The 18,943-nt window shown below is 36.9% G+C and overlaps 1 protein-coding gene across 1 annotated transcript in view; it reads left to right on the top strand.

Moving 5' to 3' along the window:
* The window catches only part of LOC150106422 (uncharacterized), a 766,385-nt gene that overhangs the window by 429,773 nt on the left and 317,669 nt on the right, over nt 1-18,943 (top strand). The gene's annotated exons all lie outside the window — the stretch shown is intronic.

Genomic DNA, 18,943 nt, shown 5'->3' on the forward strand with positions numbered 1-18,943 from the left:
GAAGGAAGGTAAGATATTGCCATTACATAAGGGCTGTAGCAGACTGGAAGTGTCTAATTATATTCCAGTTTCTGTGTCACCAGTAGTTGTTAAGATCTTGGAGAAAGTAGTGAGGGACCATATACAACATTGGGCAAATGAGGGTAACGTTATCAATGAGAGTCAACATGGATTTGTGAAGGGGCACTCTTGTTTTAGCAATATAATAGCCTTTTATAATAAAGTTACAAGAACATTAGATGAGGAAAAGGCCTATATTGACATTTCCTTAGACTTAGCGAAGGCATTTGACAGGGTGCCACATGATAAGCTGATATTTAAGTTGCAGCACATGAATCTAGATGTCAGATTGGTCAACTGGATTCAGGATTGGCTGTCCGATAGGTATCAGAGTTGTGTATGGTGGGGCAGTTTCAAGGAGGCAGAGGGTTACAAGTGGGGTTCCCACAGGGCTCAGTACTGAGACCTATATTGTTTAACCTTTATATCAATGACATTGTCAGTGGATTGCAAGGTTATATTCAGTTGTTCGCAGATGATGCTAAGCTGGGAAGGATTATTAGTAATAGTGCAGTTGTGGTAGCCCTGCAAAAGGATTTGAATAAGCTAGATAGATGAGTAAATGAATGGGGGTATCAGTTTAATGAAGCAAAATGTAAGGTCTTGAGGTTTGGGAAATATCGATAGGATGCTGCATACACTATGGGAGTGGTTATACTGGAGGAAGTAGGGGAGACAAGAGATCTGGGGTTGATGATTGATAGAAACCTGAAATTTAGGGGACATATTGCAAAGGTGGTGAAGGTAACACAGAGGATTGCTGCAATTATGAGAAGGATGCTGACCTGCAGAGATAAAAGGGTTATCATTCTGTTGTATAAGTCTCTGATCAGACCACTTAGACTATTGTTCTCAGATTTGGTCCCCAGGATTTGAAGGGGATAAATTAACTGTGGAAAGGGTACAAAGGCAGATAACAAATATAGTTTCAGGACTGTACAATGTTAGTTATGAGGATCGGCTGAGGGAATGTCACCCTGGACTGCAGAGTTTGGTGGATAGAAGGAGAGGTGATATGATTTAGACTTTTAAACTGTTGAAAGGTGGTTACAGGGTTGACACTGGGGAGTTCTTTCATTTGGTTGAACAGAGGGAAGGAGTGATGACAGGATGCTATCCCTGGAAGTTACAAAAAGAAACTGTGAGCAAGAGGGTGAGGAGTGGTTTCTTTGCATTGAGGGTGGTTGAACCATGGAATGCATTGCCTGATGGAGTGTTGAGAGTGAGAACGGTCAGTGAGTTTAAGGAGTGGTATGATAGACTCTATGTTTCTTAGGGGGGACCTCTCCTCGATGAGTCTTGATAGACTTTTTGTTTCTTAGGAAGGACCTCCCACGATGAGTCTTTTGACTCCATGGAGGCCTGGATAATAATAAAATAATAATAATATCATGTCAACAGTGGCAAATTCTCCATGATTGCTGCGCAAGCTCATTAATTGAGAAGTATTACTTATTTGTTAATAAATGCATGCATATAAGCATTCCATTTAGGCTTTTATTTTTGTAGAGAAGACATTTTACGCTTACGCTGCAATAATTCAGCTTTGCGTTGTGTATTGAAGGCCGACGCTAGTCAAGCTACCTTGTCTTGCTAGGTTGTGGGAGCATCCAGGTCCTTGCTTCAGCACTGTGACTTGATGCGCACACATAGTCATTTCTGCTCCCACCACATCATCTCACCCTGTTGCTTAAACATGGGCCATATGCAAAGTAGCTCTAGTCAGTGCGCTTTACAAGTGTGTGTGTGTGTGTGTGTGTGTGTGTGTGTGTGTGTGTGTGTGTGTGTGTGTGTGTGTGTGTGTGTGTGTGTGTTGCTTCAGAAAATTAAGTTATAACCAACTTTTTATGACGATGTTATTGACCAGTTCATGAAGCAGAACTGTAGGGTAGAATTTGTATTCAAGTAGCTAAATTGAAAAAGATAGAATATCATTGTAAAATAAGTGTTGTATTTGTATTATTAAATGTATACATAAATTTCTAAATACAGGTAACCCTCCTATGACATGGTACTTATACAATGCGGTTTCGATATAACGCTGTCTAAAATTGTAGTAACCCTTGTTGAAAGCAGTACTTATACAACATGGTTCCAATAAAAACACATTCTACAGATTGCAGTAATCCTTTTTCTTTTCATATGTTTTTCACCATGAGACTTAAAAATCAAATTTTATCTTTGTTAAATTTGTGTCTGCCTTTATTCTGCATGTAATTATACGTACCGAATTTATATTAGGAGAAATACCCTTTAGCACGCATGTACCTCAATTGTTGTGAAGTAGATGGGGAGAAAATGGAAGCAGTTAACAATTTGTTCCTAGGATCCTGAATTGATAAAGATGGTTATTGTACCGAAGAAGTGAGAAGATTATTACTTGGAAAAAAAGCAATGCGAAATTTAAGCAAGATCTTTAAAGATAAAGATATTAGCCTCACAACAAAAATCAGAATCGTGAAAGCAATGGTATTCCCTGTGGTGCTGTATAGATGTGAAAGTTGGACCTTGAGAAAGAGTGAAAGAAGGAAGATAGATGCATTTGAATTATGGGTTAGGAGATGCTTACTAAGAATACCATGGACTGCAAAGCAAACAAATAAATCAGTGATAGACAGAATAATGCCAGATTGATCCCTTGAAGCTATGATCATCAAGCAAAAATTGTCATACTTCGGACATATTATGCGAGCAAATGACATTCTGGAGAAGTTGATGATGCCTGTTAAAGTTGATGGAAGCAGGAGAAGCGGCAGACCAAGAATTGGATAGGTGTATGGAGTTAAAGAAGCACTTGGAGGTTCTGAAAGACATGGTCAGGGACAGATCGGAATGGAAAGTGCATGTTTCTAAATCGCCAGGAGTCGGAAATGACTTGATGGATCATAACACACACCTCGATTGTTTACCGTATAAAACATTTATTGTTGAAAATTGTCCTCATTTCTTACCAGGAAAGTAAAAATCATAAGTGTGTTCATCTCAAGCTGAGCACTTTATTTTCTGGTGTTACATACAATATGTAAAGCTTGCTTTTTTGTATAAAAAATTATTTTTATAGTAATGGCCACAAACTGCAACGAAAGGGGAAAACCAACATCGACAACAAAATTAATTTCTCTCGAAGAAAGATGCTCAAAATCTTGGATCGGTTGAAAAATGGAGAAAAACCAGGAGTTTTTGCAGGGACTTTGAATTTAAATGAATCAACAATTCGTACAATCAAACAAAATGAACATAAAATCAGAGAAAGTGTTTATTGCTGGGTCAACGATAAGTGCAAACCGCGTTGCTCGTGTACGCAATATTCTAATGGAAAAATGGAGAAATCTCTAATAATTTCGATAGAAGATTGCACCTCAAAAGAAAATTCCTGTGAATGAAAATCTTATTGAACAAAAAAACTCAAAGTTTATAAACATTTATAGTGCAGACCAGGTGTTCAATGCAGATGAATCCGGGTTATATTAGAAAAAAAAGTGCAAAAATGCACCTATATTTCGAAAAATGAAAGATCAGCTCCTGGATTCAAAGTTTCCAAAGATAGAATTACTTTACTGTTTTGTAGTAATGCATCAGGTGATTACATGACAAAACCAGTGTTTTTATTAACCAATCCTGAAATCCTCGTGCTCTGAAAGATTAAAATATATGCTATTTTATTTTGCCTAAAACATTTATGCATTATGTGCAATGAAGTTTAGATACAATTTGTAATTTTTATACTTTTATACTATGTATTTGTTTCATAGTTTATATGTTTTCTCAACTTACATGAATTACCTGAATTAAATAAAAATATAATTTTTGTTGGATATGTCATTGTTGTTTATATAATTAAAAAAGAAAAAAAAAACGATTTCGAAACATAACCCTACTTTTTCTATGTGATCTGAGACTTGCATAACATGATTTATATAATGTGCCATTTCTGCGGAACCTAAAATCTGCATTATACGAGGGTTACCTGTACATAGTTTTAAATGGTCAGTAGTTCATTATTCTGCTAATCAGACTTCAATCACACCTCTCATTCCCTGAATGATAACAAGAGCAAGTGTGAATTTCAAGACCAGCATTCACCCCTGAATGTCAACAGCTTGATCAGTTTCCAGTAATCATTTTCTGATCAAAGAGGAACTTTTCAACTATCCAGCTACTAAAAAATTCTGTACAAATTTATCTGTAGAATACCATTCATATGTTTGGGATGATGGACTTAAAACCTCTATGTAAAGTGTTCAGAGCATGATCAGAAAGGCCAGCTTCACCATAGTTATTATATTTAATGTGTTGTTTATGTTCCTTTTGTCTGATAGGAATTGTGCGTCCTGTTTCCCTTATACAGGGTGTTCGGGATAAATTTGACATATTTATAATTAATTATATTTTCCCGTAAGTTACATGTATTAACACACACTTCTCTTCATTTAAAAGTTTGGACCCTTCTTCATTCATATACAAGATGTCAGAAAGGATGGATAGCTGGAACCCACCTGAATCATGGAAGAGAATAACTTGTATCATGATGATTCGTGCCCGCCATCAAAATAAGGATATTACGACTGCTGCCCAATGCTCCCTGAATACAGTAAAAACAATCAGGCATGAACTAGAGACTTGCAATGGTGACTACGAGGATGTAGCAAGAAGAAAGATCCCTAGCAGACGATCTGATTGCGTTCGTACAGCAGAATTCCTCGCAAATCTGCAGGAACAGGTGTTGAAGAACCCTGGCATTGGAATTCGGGCTTTGTTCGTGGAGTTGCTAACTGTAGTCAAGCCCTGGATAACAAGGGTAGCCAATGGTAGGCCGTATGTATGGCAGCAGGATTCGGCCCCTTGCCACACCTCTGGGAAAAGTCAAAAATGGTTGTCTGAAAATTTCTACGACTTCACCAGTCCAAACTCCCCAGACCTTAACCCCATGGATTATTTTGTATGGGGCGCAGTTGAAAAAGACACCAATCGCACTTCCAGTAATACAAAAGCCCAGTTAATGGATAAAATTAAAACAGTTTTTGCGGCCCTTCCCAGGGAGACTGTAGCATCAGCTTGTTCGAGGTTCCGAAGCAGAATTGAAGCTGTGATCGATGCTAATGGTGGTTATTTTGAGTAAATCTTGTTGATAGTATTGTAATTAACTCTGCCTGTAATGTTTTTTTGTCAATTCATTAAATTTAATAGATACAAAGAAGATTTTCTTTTTCCTTACGAAACTGTCAAATTTATCCCGAACACCCTGTATATGGTAGATTACAGGTGAAATAAATACGGTATACTCTATGGTGGCCCTGAACACTTTACATAGAATTGACTGGAAAAGCACCAGTTGTTTACATCACACCAAAACATGGTATAAATGCAAATTTAAGGAAGTTTGTGAGATTCTTATCAACCACCCCAATCTGAACAATAATGATGGTCTAAAAATCCCAAGCATATGGAAGGCACATATTCTACAAACAGAACCTTTCTCACCTAAGAGCTAACTATAAACAGGATTGTAGATAATCCAGAATCGTAACTCTAATATAACAATTGTCATGTTAAAAATAGGACATTATTATGGTAATACTGTTATTTTTGACCACACGAACTATCGGAGAGAATAAATGACTAGTATTTGGGGGTTTTTTAGTCAAATTTATTTAAAAACAAAGTTATACCAACTAGTTTCACCAGCAATGGCTGCTGGCTTCATTAGGGTAAAAGATGTATAAAAATAGTAAGAACACTTAAATGCTAAAAACTGTTGACACTAAAGCCATGAAATAAACAGAATACAATTGTATTTTTTATAAAACTAGAAGAACGCGTACATTACATGCATAGCGCGTGTATGATCTGCTAGTTGTTGTATAGGAACGATTTGTAGTTGGCAGCAAAATTCATTTCTGGAATGTTGAAAGATCTGATAAGGGTCTTCCAGATCTCGGGCAGAATCAGTCCTTGGTTTCTATTAAGGTTTTGTTCTGAGTGGAGAATGGTTGTGGCTTCTTTTATAATTCAGGAGCGGAAGTCCTCCTCTAAGTAGGGCATTGAGCTTTTATCCCATTCTATAATGTGATTAGTCCTAGCAAAATGAAAGGCTAACCCCGATTTGTCGTCTCTATAAAGTGCCTCCATAGCGCAATTGGAAGAATGACGGTACATTGCGCACTTTGATTGGAATAGGTCTAAGTTCGATTCTCGTTGCGACAGGAGGAATCTTTATCTGGACGATTTTAATCGACAGTGAGTTAACTGATCTCATACGAAGGTAGCAGGGTTTTTTCTTCCGGAAACTCTGGTTTTTCATCCCACATACAGAAAAATCGGCCCATCAGAACACACGCAATTTACAGACAAAAAATACTAGTTGTGGTAGTGGAGGTAGGTGGTAGATGGTGTTGATGGAGATGATTCGTACTAGAGGTTCGGTGTAGTGGTTGGGACAGTTGTAAGTGTCCTCCCACAATAAGTCTGAATAATGAATAATAATAATATTATTATTGAAGTCTCCTGTGTGCTCCTTCCTGATTTCAAAACTTCAAGTCTGGCCAATATAGTTCAGGCCACACGAGCAAGCTATGTTTTAAACTCCAGCATATTTAGAAAATGGATGACTCTCTTTTGGAGATAGTAAAAATTGGCGAATGGTCTGTGTAGGTTTAAAAGCTACTTGTATACCATGTGGCTTAAGGAGTCTGGCAGTCTTATTAGATGTTGTCCCTACAAACGGAATCCCAATGGTAGAATTATAATGTATATCTTCAAGTTGTCTTTGTGGGGGGGTCAATGTTCTTTATGTTGAAGAACATAAAGTTACGCCCAATTATTGATGGTATTAATTCACCTATGTATTTATTATCAAAATACCTTGCATGTCTCCTTAAATCACACATCCGCAATTCTGATACTTATATATGAAATTCACAACATTTCGTGGAAAAATTAAAAAACATCTTGATCTCCAATATAGATCTTCTGGCAAGCCTGGATGTTACATCTTTATTCACCAACATTCCAGTAGAAGAAGTGATCAACATTTTAGGAAGTTTATTCCCTCAAGACATTACTTCTTTGTTCCACCATTGTTTAACATCTAACTTTTTCCTATGGAACAAAACTATTTATCAGCAATTAACAGGTCTTGATATGAGAAGCCCTCTTTCACCACCCTGTGCAGATCTCTTTATGGAGAAATTTGAAAGTATAATTTTATCTCAACTAGAACCTAAACCCACAGTTTGGTAGAGATACGTTGATGATATTTTTATTGTTTGGAAAAATACGATTAAGGAATTGCTCGATTTTCTAAGCAAGATTAATTCTTTGCATCAAAAAATTAAATTCACTCTAGAGCTTGAGAAAGATAACCAATTACCATTTCTGGACATTTTAATCAAGAAATCAGTAGACGGACGTATCAACCTTACAGTTTATCACAAACCCACCAATACAGGTAGATACTTACACTTCACTTCTTCACACCATATTTCTCAGAAACTCAGCATTGTACACATGCTAAAAAATAGAGCCACTCTCATTTCGTCAGATGATAAAGATTTCCAAGCTGAACTTTCCCGAATATCAAATGACCTTACAAAGAATGGTTATCCTAAGAAATTGATCTACAAGATACTTTTCTGTGACCCCCCCCCCACACACACACAAAGACAACCTGAAGATTATTATTATTATTATTATTATTATTATTATTAAACAAGACCTCATGGAGTCAAAGACTCATCTAGGAGGTCCTTTTATCTCACACACATCTCATCATACCGGGTCTTAAACACATTCAAACTCCTTGCAGACACCACACTCTCAGGCAAGGCATTCCAATCATTCACAACTCTGCACGAAAAAAACCTGCCTCTCACTCCCCTACTCACACCCTCTTTATACAGTTTCCAGGGATGACCTCTGGTTCTCCCCTGATCTCCCACTATTCGCTGTAGAACTTCTCCACCATTGATCCTATAGCAACCCCTTACCAACTTGTAGGTCTCTATCATATCTCCCCTCTTCCTTCTCTCCACTAGTCTCTGCAAATTACATCTTTTCAATCTTTCCTCATACTCGACATTCCAGAGGTCAGAAACTACCTTAGTCAGTCGCCTTTGGACCCTTTCCAACATCTCCTCATCCTTCTGAAAACCAGGTGACCAAATCTGGGCACAATAGTCCATGTGTGGCCTAATCAAAGCCTTATACAATGGAACAAGAATCTCCCTACTTCTACACGTCAGTGTCCTCCTCATCATTCCCAGAAGTCTTTGTGTTGTCTTCACAATTTTGGCGATGTGACCCCTAAATTTTAGATCCTTATCCACTATCACTCCCAGATCTCTTATTTCCTCTACTTCCAACAATATATTCTTACCAAGCATAAATTCTGCATCCCATCTTTGTTTTCCAAATTTTAAAACCTTACATTTTGCAACATTGAACTCACACCCCCATTTGCTTGCCCAATCACTCAATTTATTCAAGTCTTCTTGCAAGGCCACAACATCTTCACTACTCTTTATGGTTCTTCCCAACTTTGCATCATCTGCAAACAACTGAATATCTCCATCCAAATCTTCGCCAATATCATTAATATACAAGTTAAATAGTAATGGCCCTAAAACAGATCCCTGAGGCACTCCACTAGTGACTTTCCTTTTCCTGGATATTGCACCCCCATACACAACTTGTTGATACCTATCAGATAGCCAGTCTCCAATCCAATGCACTAATCTAATATCCAACCCCATCTGCTCTAATTTGACTGTCAACTTATCATGAGGCACTCTATCAAAAGCTTTTGCGAAATCCAAGTATATTACTGTGTATCCTTCTCCTCTGTCCAAGGAAGCAGTCACTTTATTGTAATAAGTAAGTAGATTACTAAAACACGACCTCCCTTTAGCAAATCCATGCTGTCCATCAAAGATTATACCATTGTTGTCAACCCAACTCTGGATTCTAGCTCTCACAAGCTTCTCCAACAACTTAACCACAACACCCGACACACAGATAGGCCTATAGTTTGATGCTTGAGTTCGATCACCTCCTTTATGAAGTGGCACAATCTTGCCCTCCTTCCACTCTTTAGGGACTTGACCAAGTGCAAGACTCGTATTAAAAAAATATGTCAAGGCAGGTGTCAACTCTCTGGCACATTCCTTCAGAATACGCGGTGATATATTATCAAGTCCCACAGCCTTATTTACATCTAGTTTACTCAACTCCCCAAACACCTCTTGCTCACTTACAGTCAGTCTCTCCTCCCCATCATCAACTGCTCTTAATCTCTCCATGAAGTCACATTCACAAGATTGAAAGATCTTTATGAACTGCTCATTAAGTATCTCCACCACACATTCTGCAACAGCTGTCTTTATACCATTTCCTCCAATCAATGTCATCCTTCCATAATCATTCTTTCTTTTGCTCCTTTTGTAGGAACAATTTCTAATAAGATTGCCAGACTCCTCAAGCCACATGGTATACAAGTAGCTTTTAAACCTGCACAGACTGTTCCCAAATTTTTACGATCTCCAAAAGACAGTCATCCATTTTTTTAAATATGCCGGAGTTTACAACATACCTTGCTCGTGTGGCTTGAACTATATTGGCCAGACTTGAAGAAGTTTTGAAATCAGGAAGAAGGAGTACATAGGAGATATCAATGATAATAGAGAAGACAAATCGTGGTTAGCCTTTCATTTTTCTAGGACTAATCACATTGTAGAATTGGATAAAAGCTCAATGCCCTACTTAGAGGAGGACTTCCGCTCCTGAATTATAAAAGACGCCACAACTGTTCTCCGCTCAGAGCAAAACTTTAATAGAAACCAAGGACTGATTCTGCCCGAGATCTGGAAGACCCTTATTAGATCTTTCAACATGCCAGAACTGAATTTTGCTGCCAACTACAAATCGTTCCTACACAATGCGCTATGCGTGTGATGTACACATTCTTCTGCTTTTATAAAAAATACAATTGTATTCGGTTTATTTTATGGTTTTAGTGTTAACATTTTTTTAGCATTTAAGTGTTCTTACTATTTTTATATATCTTTTACCCTGATGAAGCCAGCAGCCACAGTTGGTGAAACTAGTTGGTATAACTTTGTTTTAAAATAAATTTGACCAAAAAAAACCCAAATAGTAGTCATTTATTCTCTCCTATAGAACATTATTGTTACTGTAAGAAAACTATCTATATGAAAGAATGTTTCTCCAATGTTATCTTAAATAGAATTTAGCTTTGATGTAATTTCTAAAAATTTAATTAATTTTTAATTTTATCTGTATTATTATTATTTTTTTTTCACTAGAGGTCATGCTAGTAGAATAACCTGTGATCAAATCATTGTTTCTTTAGCTTACCGTGTGAAATGTAACTCAGCTTGTCCTTGTATATTTGTATATAATATGAAGGTCGAAACGGCAGGAAATTAAAATAATTATAATTATTTTAATTTACTTTAAAACCGTGTTATAAATTATTATTTATAACACAGTTTTAAAGTCCATAATTTCTAAAATGAATGCTGATCACTGTGCAACACTAAAAGAAAGGAATACTGTTACTAGATACTTCAGTCAACAGTATTAGTCTAAAGCAGTAGTTCATTACATAGGGTAAATTCTTAAAAAATACTAAACCAATATCAAATTCACAGCACCTAGTCAAACTAGCTTTCCTTATCTACAATGAAATCTACCATTATCAGGATCAGGAGCATACAGGATCCACAAGAACCTTGAATTACCTCAACAGCCAGATTCAAAACTTTGGTATCCTCCCCGTGCCCCATTGGGTTGTTATAACCCATTAAATCCTCAAAGCACTTTACTGTGAGAAAGGACATGTGTTCCATATGTCTCCCACAGAAATTGGTACAGTTGAAATAACTAAAGCAATTATCTCGCCCCAGTTTGAAAAGTTCTTTTAAAGGTTCCTCTCACATTCTAGAAAGGAACTGAACAAAAAAGTCAAAAAGATACATTGTTTTCACAATTGAGATATAGAGGTATGCATGTTGTCAATGACAATGAAATGTGAATCTACCTTTTAGGAGCCACATCACAAATGAGAAATTGTAACAAAAATGTGTGATCTCTCCTGTCAAGAAAAATTTTAAAATCATAAATTCCAGAATGAAAAAGTGATACTAACACTATGCTGGGATTTACAGGGAACAATCCTTGAACACTTTTTCTACCCCAATCCCCCACCAGTTTATGCAAAATTTTTCAATGTTAATCCTATAACAACCCCTTACTGACTTGTACTTATCTAACATATTACCTCTCTTCCTCCTGTCTGCTACACTCTGCAAATTGCATCGTCTCAACCTTTCTTCATATTCAACAGCCCAGAGATCAGAAACCTATTTTGGTCAATTGTCTCTGTACCCTCTCCAACATCTCTTCATCCTTTTGAAAACTAGGTGACCAAATCTTCCATATGTGGCCTAATCAGATCCTTATAGAATTGAACAAGAATCTCCTTATTTCTACAAGTCACTGTCCTCTGCATCATTGCCAGAATTCATTGTGTTATCCTCACAATTTTGGCAATATGTTTAGATCCTCTAAATTTAGATCCTTATCCACCATCACCCCAAGATCTGTAATTTCCTCTGCCTCCAACTATGTCCCCACCAAGAGTAAATTCTACATCTCATCTTTGTTTTCCAAAATTTAAAACCTTACATTTCGCAACATTCATCTCGCACCCAACTCTGGTGCCCATTCACTCAATCTATTCAAGTCTTCTTGTAATGCCACAACATCTGCTCTACTCTTCATAGTTCGTCCAAACTTTGCTTCATCTGAAAACAACTGAATATTTCAATCGAAATCTTCTCCAATATCATTAACATATAGGTTAAATAGCAATGGCCCTAAAACATGCTCCTGAGGCTCATCACTGGTGACTTTCCTCTTCCAGGAAATTGCATCCATAAAGAAACGCATGTCAGTGGCACAGAAAACTTTGTTATGAAGATAGAGCTCTGCCCTGGATATGTCACAGTGGATGCATTGCAAAAATTACTATATGTGTGCCCCAAAATTGTGAAAGATTTGTGGACTGTTTGGATGAACGAAAAGAAGGAAAGTATTAACATATGTGAAAATTATCTTAACAGATTAGAGCAATTAGAAATGGGAGCAAGAGTCAGACTGTCGTAGAAGAGTTTGGACAAGAGCTAGTGAAAATGAAAAGCGAAATGAAAGATCTGCAGAGGATATTAAACATCTAAAGAAGAGATTGGCTGATGAAAATCAGAAGGAAGAATTATTACAAAGAAAGAGTCAAAGGATAGTCGTATATCATTGTATGGGGACTTGATCATTTGAGGTGTGATAACTAATAAAGTTCACAAAACATGCTTTCCTGGTGGAACAATGAAACAAGTAACTGATGCGCTGCAGAAAAGGAAAGACCGAATGTCAAAATAAGTGGTAGTCATGGGCACAAATGACAAAGATCTATCTCTACCTTGGAGCTTTTGTAGTGAATACATTGTGAAAATTTCTATATGTATGTACAAAAAATGTGAAAGATTTGTGGACTGTTTTGGTAAATGAGAAGAAGGAAAGCATTAACATATGTAAAAAGTGTCTTGATAGATTAGAACAATTAGAAATGAGTGCAAGAGTCAGGACTGCAGTAGAAGAGCTTAGGCAAGAATTAGTGAAAATGAAAAGCGAAATGAATATCTATAAGAGGATATTAAACATTAAAGAAGAGATTGGCTGATGAGAATGAGGAGGAGGAAGTTAGTATTATGAAGAAAGAGTCAAAGGATAGTCATATATCATTGTATGGGGACTCAATCATTAGAGGTGTGGTGACTAATAAAATGCACAAAACATGCTTTCCTGATGGAACAATGAAGCAAATAACTGATTTATTGCAGAAAAGGGAGTGTCAAAATTAGTGGTCATCATGAGCACTTAGTTGGGGAAAAAAAGAATGTCAATAGAGACTTGAGGAAGTTGTTGCAGCATGTAAAGAATAATGGTTTTGTTGGAAAAGTCATCAGCGTGTTGCTCAGATATGAGAATAGTGAATTGAGAAGGAGAGCAGAGATAATGAATAGTTAGATAACCGAGTTGTGCGAGGCAGAAAGGGTTCAATTTGTAAATCTATGGAGTGAATTTGAAGGAAAGTTGGAATGGTTTAAAGTTGATGGATTGCATTTGAATGGGTTTGATGTTGGGCATTTGGAAAAGCTATTGTTTTCTAAAAAGGCACAGAGTCAAGAAGTTAATTTAGTAAATGATACTTGTGAAGCAGGATGGCACAACTAAACGGATTGTATTAAACAAGAGAAAGATGGATTCAAAGTTGAAGATGTGGTTGCAGCAGCAGAAGGTGAGAATGAGACAGGTAGGAATGAAAGAGTTGGGATCAGGGAAATGGGAGTGGTCAGACTGAAGAGAGAGGTGTGGTACTGCAGCTAGATTAGAGGATGTTGGTGCTGGTAGAATGGCTTCAAAGAACAGGGATTGTTATGTTTGTATGCAAATGTAAGGAGTATTCAAAAACGGGGAAAAAATTTCAAAAAAAAAATTGTATTCTTTGGGCTCCTTGAAGGTGTCATGTAATAATAATAATTCCTCCAACAGAGTATGCAGCTTCCCATCGATGCATCTCAAACTTCAAAACTTATATTTAGCTGAATTAAACTGGTATCATCATACATTTGCCCATCAGTCCAGTTTATTCAAATCATCATGCAGAGCTTCCACATCTACACTCTTACTAATAACCCTTCCCAGCTTCACATCATCTGCAAACAACTGAATATCCCCTTGCAATCCATTGACAATGTCATCGATATAAAGGTTAAACAATACAGGCCTCAATATTGAGCTCTCTGGGACCTCAATTGTAACTTTCTGCTTCTTTGATACCGCTCCCTCATACACAACACTACCTATTAGATAGCCAATCTTTAATCCAGTTCAATAACCTGACATCTAAACCCATGTGCTGCAACTTAAATATCAGCTTATCTGGTACTCTGTGAAGTTGTCAAATGCCTTTGTAAAATCCAAAAAAAAATATGTCTTTCCCTTATCAACCACTCTTGTCACTTTATTTAAAAAGCAATCATATTACTAAAACAAGAGCACCCCTTAACAAATCCATGCTGACTCTAACAGATAACATTACCCTCATCTGCCCAACATTGTAAATGATTCCTCATTAATTTCTCCAAAATAATGTTAACTACTGATGAAATACAAACTGGTCTATAGTTTGACACTTACAGTCTGCTACCTGCTTTATGCAATGCCACTATCTTACCTTCATTCCACTCCTTGGGCAACTTTTCCCATGGCCAGACTTTCATTGAAAAGCCAGGTCAATGGAGCTGTCGGTTCTTCAGCATTTTCTCTCAAAACCTGCAGTAAAATCCAAACCAGTCTAATTACTTTTTTTGACATCTAGAATACTTAGTGTTTGAAACACACTTCTCTTCTTACATTCTCTTCTTACACCTTAAACCTCCCCTTTATTTATTTATTTATAAATAAATAAAGGAATAAAAAAAAAGGAATACAAAGCAGCTACAGGTCAATGTTCAGTCCAGAAAGCCAATCGAGGGCCTCATCCATCACCTCGTGGATGTGCTGGACTACACCATCATGAAATTGGCGCCTTCAGTAGTTGTTAACATTATGAGTGATTGTCTGGGCCACAGGGGGAGGGGGTTCTCCTACTTATTGAATTACAAAAGTCTTGTCTCGTTCTTTAAGTGCTCTCACTGGACATTCCTGATCCTACATAAAAAATTAAACAGATTTCCTTGAAAAAATCAAAGAGTCTGAGTTGCTAATCAGTTTCAACATTGTATCTCTGTTTACTAATATTCCATTAGCAGACACAGTCAAATTATTATATGACGATTATCCTCTAGATATCGCAAAGATTTTTGAATTTGTTATCCATTCAGGTTATTTTAGTTGGAAAAACAAGTTCTACAAACATATTGAGGGTACTACCATGGGTGGCCCTTTGTCTCCACCTTTGGCTAACTATTTTTTGAAACAATTCGGAGAGACTATGTTTTCATCCATTCACCCTCAACCATCTCCGAAAGCCCACATTTACTGGCAGATATATTCATAAAAAGTCTGCTCGCCACACATCTCAAAATTTGGCATTCTTAAATCTCTAATTAATAGAGCACATAAAGTTTGCTCTTCTTCAGAAATCTTACAAGAAGAACTTTCCATCATTAAAAAGTTAATGGAATCTAATAATTACCACCCTAATCAAATCCAACAGATAATTGAATCTTATGTTCAAATACCTAAGGTTTCTTCAACAGTCCGCAGAGTTCCAATCCCCTACATTCCTGGAATCTCAGAACCTATAGGTAGAATTTTAAAAAAGTACCAATTGATTCCCGCGTATATTATTATCAACAAAATTTCTTCCTTATTGCCTTCTACAAAAGATAAACTGTCATCTCTATCTTTGGCTGGCATTTACCAAATACCATGTGAATTTGATGTTTCTTATTTTGGACAAACTGACCGTTCTGTGGAAAAAAGAATTAAAGAACATCAATATTATATTGATTACAACAAACCTCAGAAGTCTGGTCTAGCACAACACAGTATTAACACTACCCATAATATCCAGTGGGATAAAGCTATTCTCCTTCATAGATGCAGGTTCAAATATGAACGCCTCTTTAAAGAAAGTTGTAAAGCTATTTTACACCGACCGAATTTAAATCGAAATGACTGTCTATCTCTCTCTCTCCAAGATCTGGGAAACTTTTAATTTATGTAATCATTAAAAAAATCAATTATCTTAAATATTAATTATTTATTAATTTCTTTCATTTCCTAGCTCGCGACAACAATGTATTTTAATAGGTGATCCACCAAATGTTCCATTCCTATCTGTTTGCAACACTGAAGATGTATTATTAGTTTTAGTATGAAATATTTGTACCTCATTTATTAATTAAAAGTTATTACTGTGGACCTACGTGTTCTTTAATAATTATACTATGCCACAGGTACCTCTAAAAATAACTATTTATTAACTTAAAAGCTAATATTTCACTGGTATTATATCCAGCATCTTCAGAGCACACAAAAACACTAACCCATAGAGCAAGAGCAATCTGTTCCAATGACATTGCTCTCACTGCTGAACTTTATCATCTGCACCACACCTTCCTAACCAATGGTCCCCATAAGATAGATAAAATACTAAATGCTCCCCAAAAATCTCCCCCATTATCTACCATAGAAAATTACAACAAAACTATCACCATCCCATACATTAAAGGCACATCTGAAATTATATCTAGGGTGCTTAACAAACACCAACTGCACACCGTATTTAAACCTTATGTGAAATTGGCAACTCTCATCCATTCACCTAAGGACAGATTCACTCCTTTATCACATCCAGGAGTCTATGAAGTGTCCTGTTCATGTCATCGAGCCTAATACAGACAGACAGGAAGAACTGTGGATATCCGCCTCAGTGAACACAAAAACTATATCTGTCACTATCGCTATGGCAAGTCGGGTTTGGCAGACCATGTTTTGGATACCCTGGCACACAGGATCAATTGGAAAAAAACAAAAGTACTTCACAGAAGCGTCTACGTCAGAGACGTTGTTCCTAGAATCAACAGAAGCGTTAAAACATACTCCAAATCTTAACAAGTATGGCTGTATAAATCAACCAAAGATTTGGGAGACAGTCATCCTAAGACCAAATTAATAATTATTTATTATTATTATTTTTTATTTATTTATTTTTTCAAAACTTTGGACTACTATTTTCTAAAACTTTCAAAAACTACTATTTTTTCAAAACTTTGGACTATTTTTTTTTTTTTTTTTTTTTTTTTCTGGGGGTGATAGTGGATAAGGATCTGAAATTTAGGGGACAAATCGCCAAAATTGTGAAGACAACACAAAGGCTTCTGGGAATGATGCGGAGCACACTGACGTGTAGAAGTAGGGAGATTCTTGTTCTGTTGTATAAGGCTTTGATTAGGCCACACATGGACTATTGTTCCCAGATTTGGTCACCAGATTTTCAGAAGGATGAAGAGATGTTTGGAAAGGGTCCAAAGGCGACTGACTAAGGTGGTTTCTGACCTCTGGAATGTTGAGTATGAGGAAAGATTGAGAAGATGTAATTTGCAGTCTGGTGGAGAGGAGGAAGAGGGGAGATATGATAGAGACCTACAAGTTGGTAAGGGTTATAAGGTCAATGGTGGAGAAGTTCTACAGAGAATAGTGGGAGATCAGGGGAGAACCAGAGGTCATCCCTGTAAACTGTATAAAGAGGGTGTGAGTAGGGGAGTGAGAGGCAGGTTTGTTTCGTGCAGAGTTGTGAATGATTGGAATGCCTTGCCTGAGAGTATGGTGTCTGCAAGTAGTTTGAGTGTGTTTAAGACACGGTATGATGAGATGTGTGTGATAAAAGGACCTCCCAGATGAGTCTTTGACTCCATGAGGTCTTGGGGTAATAATAATAACGTAGATGGTTCCTAATTAAGACTTTAGTCTTGTGTTGCACAGCTGCAATTACTTATACTAGCCCCACTGTTACACCAGATTGCAAATCTGGTGTAACAGTGTCTCGCTGTTGTTACAAACTTTGTTTGTGTGCTCTGAAGATGCTGAATATAATACCAGCAAAATATTAGCTTTTAAATTAATAAATAGTTAGTTTCTTAACAATCTGTGTTCGCATCAATACCATTAAAATCCAATTCAACATGTGTGACAAATACATAAGCCTTTCCACACCCCAATAAAATGTTCATTGAATATCTCCAGTATGTCCTTTGCATCAGTCACTCTATTCCCATTTTTATCCAACACTGTCTTTCTTTCACAAACATTTCTCTATGTACTGGACAAAAGAATTCCTTAAGGTTTTATTTGGATCTCAGGGCCAATCTCTTCTCATATTCCAGTTTTGCCTTCCTTACCATACTAGTCGCTCTCCTGACCTGAGAATTATATACTTTATGTATCCGCTCTCCACCACTATCCTTATATCTCATCAATAACCTCTTTTTTACCTGCAGTTCCCATTTGATATTGTTTGTCATCCACTTTACACTAAATTGTGTTCTCTTCTTCACTCGAGATATACAACTTGCTATTGCTGCTAATAAATATGCCTTCACAAGTTCTCAGGCACTGATGATATCTCACTCTTCCAACTCCTTTATCCATGGAACTGTCCCAAGCTAATTTCTAAGACTATTATATCACCTGTCTTATAATTCCACATACATTCCTTCAAGAAGGATCCTCTAAAAGGACATAAGTAGTACTCCACCATCACTTTTGCCCTTCCTATCCTGTCGAAAAATGCTATATCCTGCTGCTTCTATTCCTTTCAGTATGTCATCTTCCATCAACCATGTCTCATAGATCCTAATAATCTTTGGAAAACGTAAGCTAAGAGCACCATCAATCCATCTCCTTTGTTCCAGATATTCCTGCCATTAGTATAAAGAATCAAGGCATTGTCATTGTGTCTTTACCAATCATTATCCCCTCCAGACTCAATTTGAATCAGCATTATCCAATGTATCCACTCTTCTCACAAGTGCCTATTTCCGAAGAGGGAACCTCCTGCTACCATCCGTCCTGATAATTCTGGTTTCCCTGCATTGACTTGTTCAGAGAACAACATTCTCTCCAGCTGTCTACACCCTTCCTCATTCATATGTAAGCAGTCTATCTCACATACAGTTCCTTTCTGTCCACAAATGCCCTCCAAGCATCCGTGTAATCTTAGCCTCTCTTTTGACACATTCTGGCTATTATAATGTTCATTACTGATGCTCTTCTCTTCAGCTCTGCATTATCATCATAC

This window comes from Typopeltis vanoorti, chromosome 5 (genome assembly GCF_054136105.1).
Source record: "Typopeltis vanoorti isolate ZY-2024b chromosome 5, IOZ_Tvanoo_1.0, whole genome shotgun sequence".
Classification (NCBI taxonomy): Eukaryota; Metazoa; Arthropoda; class Arachnida; order Uropygi; family Thelyphonidae; genus Typopeltis; species Typopeltis vanoorti.